Below are 7,660 nucleotides of genomic sequence, written 5' to 3'. Positions count from 1 at the left end.
AGGGGACCCCCAGCTCCCATGGGTGCCAGCCCCCCCCCCTGCCCAGGCCTAACGCCCTTGGCCGAGGCCTTCCGGCCTGGGCAGCGGGGACCCCGCAACCTGCAACGGCCCCGCGATCGCCGGGTTCCGGTTTAGGGCCAGGCAAAGGGGCCCCTTAGCTCCCGGGGGCCTCCAGGCTTCGCCCCGTGCCCAGGTTCCCATTGCCTGGCTCCCCCCCCTACTTCCTTGCTATCACTGGGCCAGGGCAAGCAAAAGGGCGCCTGATTCTCCAAATCATGGGCCGGGGGGCAGGGCAAAGGCGGCCCCCAGGGCTGCCTTTTGCCCTGCCCCCCGGCTCTTAGCTCCCCCTGGGCCTCCCTGCATTGTGCCTACATATGCAAATTAACCACCATCTTTGTTGGCGGTTAACCGCCATCTTAGTTGGCAGTTAATTTGCACCACCATCTTTGTTGGCGGTTAACCGCCATCTTAGTTGGCAGTTAATTTGCATATCGCCCTGATTAGCCAATGAAAAGGGTAGCGGTCGTATGCTAATTACCATGTTTCTCTTTTATTAGTGTAGATTAGTGGCCGGGTGTATGAAATTTGTGCACGGGGAAGGGGGTTTCCCTCTGCTGGTTTAGGCCCGATCCCCAAAAACTGGAAGTTGGACATCCCTCTCACAATCCGGAACCACTAGCTCTAAACTGCACACCTGCCAGCCTGCCTGATCGCCCTTAACCACTCTGTCTGCTGGCCTGATTGCTCCCAACTGCCCCCACTGCCCCCTCCATTTCTGGCCTGATCGCCCCCAACTGCCCAGCCCCTGCTGGCCTGCTTGCTCCCAACTGTCCCCCTTGCTGACCTGATCACCCTTAACTGCTCCCCTGCCGGTCTGATCACCCCCAACTGCCCCCCCCGCAGCTGGCCTGCTCCCTCCCAACTGCCCTACACAGCCTGCTGTTCCGTCATTTGATCCCCTCTCAGTGCCTCCCTGCTGGTCTGGTCGCCCCACACAGCCTGCTGTTCAATCGTTTGGTTGTCCCTCACTAACCCGCCTGCCGGCCTGGTCGCCCCATGCAGCCTGGTGCTCAGTTGTTTGATCATCCCTCACTAACCCCCCTTCTGGCCTTGTTGCCCCACTCAGCCTGTTCGGTTGTTTGTTCAGTCATTCGTTCAGTTGCAATGGCCCCTGGATCTTTATATATATAGATAATAATCTAATTTAATTTTTATAATGATACTATAAAGTAGATGTTATTCTCTTCAATTTACTTGAACACACACACAAGCACACATATTTACACAATCACAGTGAAGAATGAGATAAGTTACTTGACTCAGCAGTTTGTAGTTGTCAGGGTGTCCATTTAGGTACAATGCCCCAGCTCTTGCCTCTCCTTTGTTAAAGCACCAGTTAAAACAGTAAAGACAGATTTTGTTGAGAAACTATTGCGGTAGAAAAAAGATACTTCAGTATAGAACTGAGCTCAATTGAAAATACAAGGACAACTGGGAATTTATAGACAAACAGCAAGGTGAAAGGGTAAGTGGATGGAAAATTAGTAAGAGGAGAAAAGTATTGGGATTTTTGCTAAATTAACTTAACAGGATTCTTACTGAATGCAGGCCAGCGTGATCAGATACGAAGGGTTAGGCATTCTCTCTAAACCAACTTAGCAAGATTCTTGCTAGGACTAGATTTGGCAAGAATGAATTTGGAAGTCCAAGGTCAAGTCCTAGCTGAGAAGAGGGTACAGAGCAACCTGTCTAAAATGTGGTCAAGGAGAGACTCTTCATCACTTCCCTCTAGGTCAGGGGTGGGCAAACTTTTTGACTCGAGAGCCACAATGGGTTCTTAAACTGGACCGGAGGGCCGGAACAAAAGCATGGATGGAGTGTTTGTGTGAACTAATATAAATTCAAAGTAAACATCATTACATAAAAGGGTACGGTCTTTTTTTTTTTTTTTAGTTTTATTCATTTCAAAAGGGGCCGGATCCGGGCCGCGGGCAGTAGTTTGCCCACGGCTGCTCTAGGTTCATTTCAATAGAGACACCCTGTTTACATCCATGTTCTGTGAATTTCAGATTTAGACATTCTGATCTTTGGTAGACTAAACAACAGATATGCCAGCTACATTTTCAATTGCAAAAGCACCAAGAAAGCTATTAAATACTCCTATTCCATTAGAGTTATCTTCAACATTAGCTTTGGCAGATGTTGGTAGGATGGGTATCCTACTGGGCAGTGCAATTTAAGGAATACCACGTACAGGAAGGAATAATTTCTCTAAATACCAGTCATCACACATTGGGGTCTGGAATGCTATCAGAGTTTCATCCTTTTGTATTAAAGTTTATTTTTAAAAACAGTTACCCTATTCTCTTCAATTATGCTCCCCCGCCCCCGCCCAAATAGCACACACAGAGCCTTGGTATCTAAATAGAAAAGCTCTATTTCATTTGTTTCATTCATTTTTGCTTCTATATAACTTGTTTGAGCAAAGGAGTCCATGGCTAAAAATGTAAACAATAAAATAGAAGTCTTGCACATCTCTAGGTGAGGAAGAAGCTCCTGGAAGCCATGCCAATCACAATTAAAATGGACTATCAGCGTTATGTAAAATTAACCTTGATGTAGAAGTATATAGAACTATACAAGTTTGAAAAAGTTGTATAGTTGAGGCAGTGCCAACAAAGGGCAAGAAATGGAGCTTTTCAAGTAGGTCCAGTGGTTTTCAACCAGGGCCCATAATATCCCTTGTAGGGGGTATTTAAAAATCCATGGGGAAGTGGTATTTGTTTGGATATTACAGATATTTTAAAGCCTTGTAGAAGGGGTACTAAACCTTCTGCTATCCTGAGGAATCCACAGATCACTGGGCCTAGTGTTGGGCAGGAACTTTCTCATTATTGCCCCTCTACATCATACATTGCCCTCCTTGCACAATGCCAGCTTTGAAGCTCATGTCATCAGAATATCCTGTCTATTCTCTTTTTTGATACAGTCATTTTAAAGATACTGTAATAGCTCCCTCTTAACAATTAGTTCAATATCACTTTTTCCTGCACCATCCCTAGCATGGTTCTTCATGACTTCCATATCCACTCAGATGAAGCATCCAGTACTATTGCTTCTTGCGTTGTTCTACTCTTTTCACACTTTCAATAAAAGATCAAGTCTTACTTCTCATCTCACTTGACTTATGTGCATCAGATGACAGTTTACCTCTTCTTTTGTTTTGAACCACTGCCCTCACATTATCCTCGGAGCATCCTACTTTTTTTAGATTTCTTCCTTTGTTTCTGGCCACTCTTTCTCAGAGTCCTTCAGTTGTCCTTTCTCATTTTCATAATCTTTAAACATTGTAATGCCCCAGGGCTTAATCTCAGACTTTTCTTCTATCCATACTCTCTCTCTAGGTGATTTCAGCAGTCTAATGACTTTAAAACCTGTGCTCTTAAGAAACCAAAAGTTGTATTCCAAGTTAAGGCCTCTTTAATAAACTTCAGACTCATGTAACCAATTATTTACTCCACATCACTAATTGTATACTAATATCTATCTTTATCATAACGTCCCCCACAAATTCTTGAATTTTCCCCCAAAATGGTTCTTTTTCAAATCATCACATCTCAGTAAATGACAGTTATAATCTTGCATTCTTTCAGGCCAAGAAACTTTGAGCAAATATTAATTCCTCTGTTTCTATTGCACTCCTCATCTGACCCATTAGCAAATTTGTGAAGGCAGTGTACAAAATATAAACAAAATCCAGTGCTTTTCACCATTACTACTACTGCCATCTTGATTTAAACCACCAAGATCTTCAGCCTGATTACTGCATACTTTCTTTACTAGCTAGTCTCTTTTTATCTTTTTCACCTATAGTCTATTCTCAGAATAGCCAGACTGATTCTTTATTTTTTAATTTAATAAAGTTTTACTTTTCAAAATGTGCAGCTAGTGGGACCTGTGGAATCTCCACCTTCAGTGTTTCTGGTGTAAATTACTAGAGGTCTGTGCTTTGAAACTAGTTTAATAAGTCCTTTATTAAGGAACTCCTGAAAGGCTACCCTGGCCAAGGAACTGTGGATCTGCAGTCTCTCAGAGACAACAACTGGGGTTATAAGCTTATAGTTGGGAACTTCCTTACAGTTTGTCATGTTTTGCTTTGTCGAACAAGACTAGGTTATTGAGCATGTCCTGAACTTTGCCTTTGGATCACTTCTTTTTGGCCTTGCCCTTAGATTTGTTCACTGTGTCTTTGTCTTTCTTGGTCGACTTTCCAGCTTCTTTTTCTTGTCCTGGGCAGCATAGTGAAATTCAGAGAGCAGCAGCTACCACTGCGGCCTCACTAAGATGGACAAATAAAAGCCAGAGTGATTATTTTAAAGTATAAGTTTTCACCATTTATTTGACCAGTCAGCCTCATAGATTCCTTTCTCTTGTGATTTCCTAAAATCCTTGTTTTCTGCAGTATTCATTTAGTTGTTGACTATAATTGATTTTGTTTTTATAAGTGTTGTCTGTATGGCTCATTTTCCCAAGTAGATTATCAGCTATTTCATACAGGAACCATTTGTTACACTTCTTTGGGTCCCCAATTAGGGATGTGTAATAAATATAGGAACTCAGTATGTATGCCAAATAAAAGAAATAACTGGAGGTAAAATATGCCCTTAATATTCTAGATGGAGATGGCTTAAGTACTTGGAGTTCCAATATTGTGAACATAACTCTAGAATATAATTTTCCCCATAAAGGATGGTAATGTATAAGAATAATTAAAATCAATCTCTTAAAATTCTCAATGACTCTATAAGTATAAAGTGAATTTTCTGTAAACCCACAGAGATATTGTTACTATCATGCCCAATCTTATAGCATATTATAATTCTAGCAAGATTAAAGATGAACTATGCTGACTCTAACAAACTGGAAGTAATAATGATAAAGGAATACCTGCTGAGTATCTTTTGAATTGTATTTCACTTTTGAAAGTTACACATTTTCTGAACCTCAATTAAAAAGACTCTAATTTTCTCTGATGGCTTTTTTAAAAAATTGGATTATTGTATCTTGCACAAACCAGAGTATTTACTAAAGTAATTTCAGAAAACCCTTTTTCTCAACCTGCTGGCATGGCTCAGTAACCTATAAACCAGGAAGTCACGGTTCAATTCCCAGTCAGGGCACATACCTGGGTTGTGAATTTGATCCCTAGTATGGGGCATGCAGGAGGCAGTCAATGATTCTGTCTCATCGTTGATGTTTCTATGTCTCTCTCCCTCTTCCTTCCTCTCAGAAATCAATAAAAATATATATTCAAAAAAGAAAACCCTTTTTCTTGTTTCCTCATGTAACTTATAGGAGGTCCATTCACATCATAAATCACAAGTTGAAACTTGCTTTAGCACCATCATTCTCTAATGTAACCAGCATTTTTTTCCTTCTAAAAGTTATAAATTTTACTGATTACTCCAATTTTTATTCTCTTATCATCAGCAACAACTGACATTTTAATTTTTGATCTAGTTTTCAAAATACTAGATTTATAGTTGTGTATGGGATGACTGGGGCAGAACAATGTTTTGCTAGGGATGGTAAAGGCCAAGGCAGGCTCAGGGACTTGCTATTTTCCCCTCAATTTGTGTAATTCAAATTAATGCCTCTACGTAGTTACAAATCACTCCGTTAATGTGATGTGCTTCTCATGAATGCTTGAGACTACACAAGCCATATCTGTCAGTACAAGGGAAGAAAGGTGTGTAATTGGGAAGTCAGTTTATAAATTTTTTAAAAATTTTATTTTGAGAGAGAGAAAAAGTGAAATAGAGAGAGAAAAACATCGACATGAGAGTGAAACATTGATTGGCTGCCTCCTACATGCCCCCTACAATAGATCTAGTCCACAACCTGGGCACGTGCCCTGATCAGGAATCGAACTGGCAGCCTTTCAGTGCATGAGACGATACCCAGCCAACTGAACCATACTGGCCAGGGCAGGAATTCCTTTTAATATAAGGCATTTAAAAAGATTTATCTTACAAAGGAAATCTAGGTAATTATTTTATTAAACAACCGGGTCTGAACATAATAATGACAAAACTATAATCCCATATAATAAAAGGCTAATATGCAAATTGACCAAATGGCAGAATGAATGGTCGCTATGATGCACACTTACCACTAGGGGGCAGACACTCAATGCAGGAGCTGCCCCCTGGTGGTCAATGTGCTCCCACAGGGGGAGTGCCACTTAGCTAGAAGCCCTGAGCTGGGCTCATGGCTGGCAAACACAGGGGCAGTGGCGGGAGCCTTTCCCACTCTGCAGCAGTGCTAAGGATGTCCAACTGCCCCTGAGGGCTCCCGAACTGCAAGAGGGCACAGGCCAAGCTGAGCCCCCCCCCCCCCCCCCCCCCCGAGGGGACGAATTTCGTGCCCTGGGCCCCTAGAAAAAAAAAATTCCCTGGGAGCTGTGTGACAGGGATTCGGGCAAAGCCTGAATTTAAGATTACAGCTTGGATATACATTTACAACACATCCATTTTTCTGAGTCTGGGCTCCTCTTGTTTCTTCTCTCCAGCTCTAAAAGGAAAGGGGTTTCAGGAGTGCCTCATGCCATCTTCTTCTACTAATCATGCTGCCTTTGGCTGACTGACATGGCTCTACCAAGGCCTCATGAGCTTCCCAAAGACCCTTTGTCCACTCATGTTTCCATCTTCCTCAAGGTCAATGCAGCCTCTACTTAGGCTTTTGCTTTATTTGGCAGGGGCCCAGGATTCCAGTGGAGCCTGGAGAAGCTTGCATACATGCATAATCACAGAGGAGACAGGAGTGGGGCACTGTATTACTGTTGTTAGGTAATGATATTGTGCCAAGTTGTGATGACTACTTTCACAAGCAGCTGGTGCTGTTGTGCGTCAAAGGCTGACAACACCATATCTTGGGGAGTAAATCTCCTGATCCATCAGCCCCTCTCACTCAAATCAAGAGAGCAGTACTTACAGTTTCTTCCTCCATGATGGATCCCACGTCCCTATTCACCCAAGAAATACAATTTTCGGCTCCAGGCTCCTATCTGCCATGCTTCCTCCTGGAAACCAGTCAAAATCCTCCCTATTTCTGGCTAAAGTTTTCTCCCAAGATCATTTAAGAGATTTTATTGAAATCGGATGTGGCAGAAGTTTAATAAATGATGGCTGTTACTTTTATTATCCATGCATAGAGCCATTCATCAATGATATTTTTTCTCAGTTCCAGGCATAGCCTTAATGATCTGTTTGGATTTTGTTTGCAAAAACAGCAGAATGTATTAAGGAAGAACAAATTGTGTAGCTCCCTGATGTCCATAAACATTTTTTTTCCTGAAGATCCCAGACTTGGGTTCTGTGTCTCAACATTAAGAAATAAAGAGGAGTGGGTCATAGTTTTCTAAAAACAGTTGTTTTTTTAGCATTATACTAGATTATACACTTCTGCTGTAAATACCATAAAGATTTTTAATATCACATTACTTTTTAAACTTTTAATATAGAAGCCTTATTATTCATGAACCTATTATAGAGATATGCTATATAGCCCGCAGGTATCTGAATAAAGTTATTATATCTGTAATTCTTATGTCACTAATGCATATGTTCTAAATATTTGTGACTTTTTAGTTTCCAAAGTT

This window comes from Myotis lucifugus, unplaced genomic scaffold (genome assembly GCF_000147115.1).
Source record: "Myotis lucifugus unplaced genomic scaffold, Myoluc2.0 scaffold_192, whole genome shotgun sequence".
NCBI lineage: Eukaryota > Metazoa > Chordata > Mammalia > Chiroptera > Vespertilionidae > Myotis > Myotis lucifugus.
Note: the sequence above shows the minus strand (reverse complement) of the source record.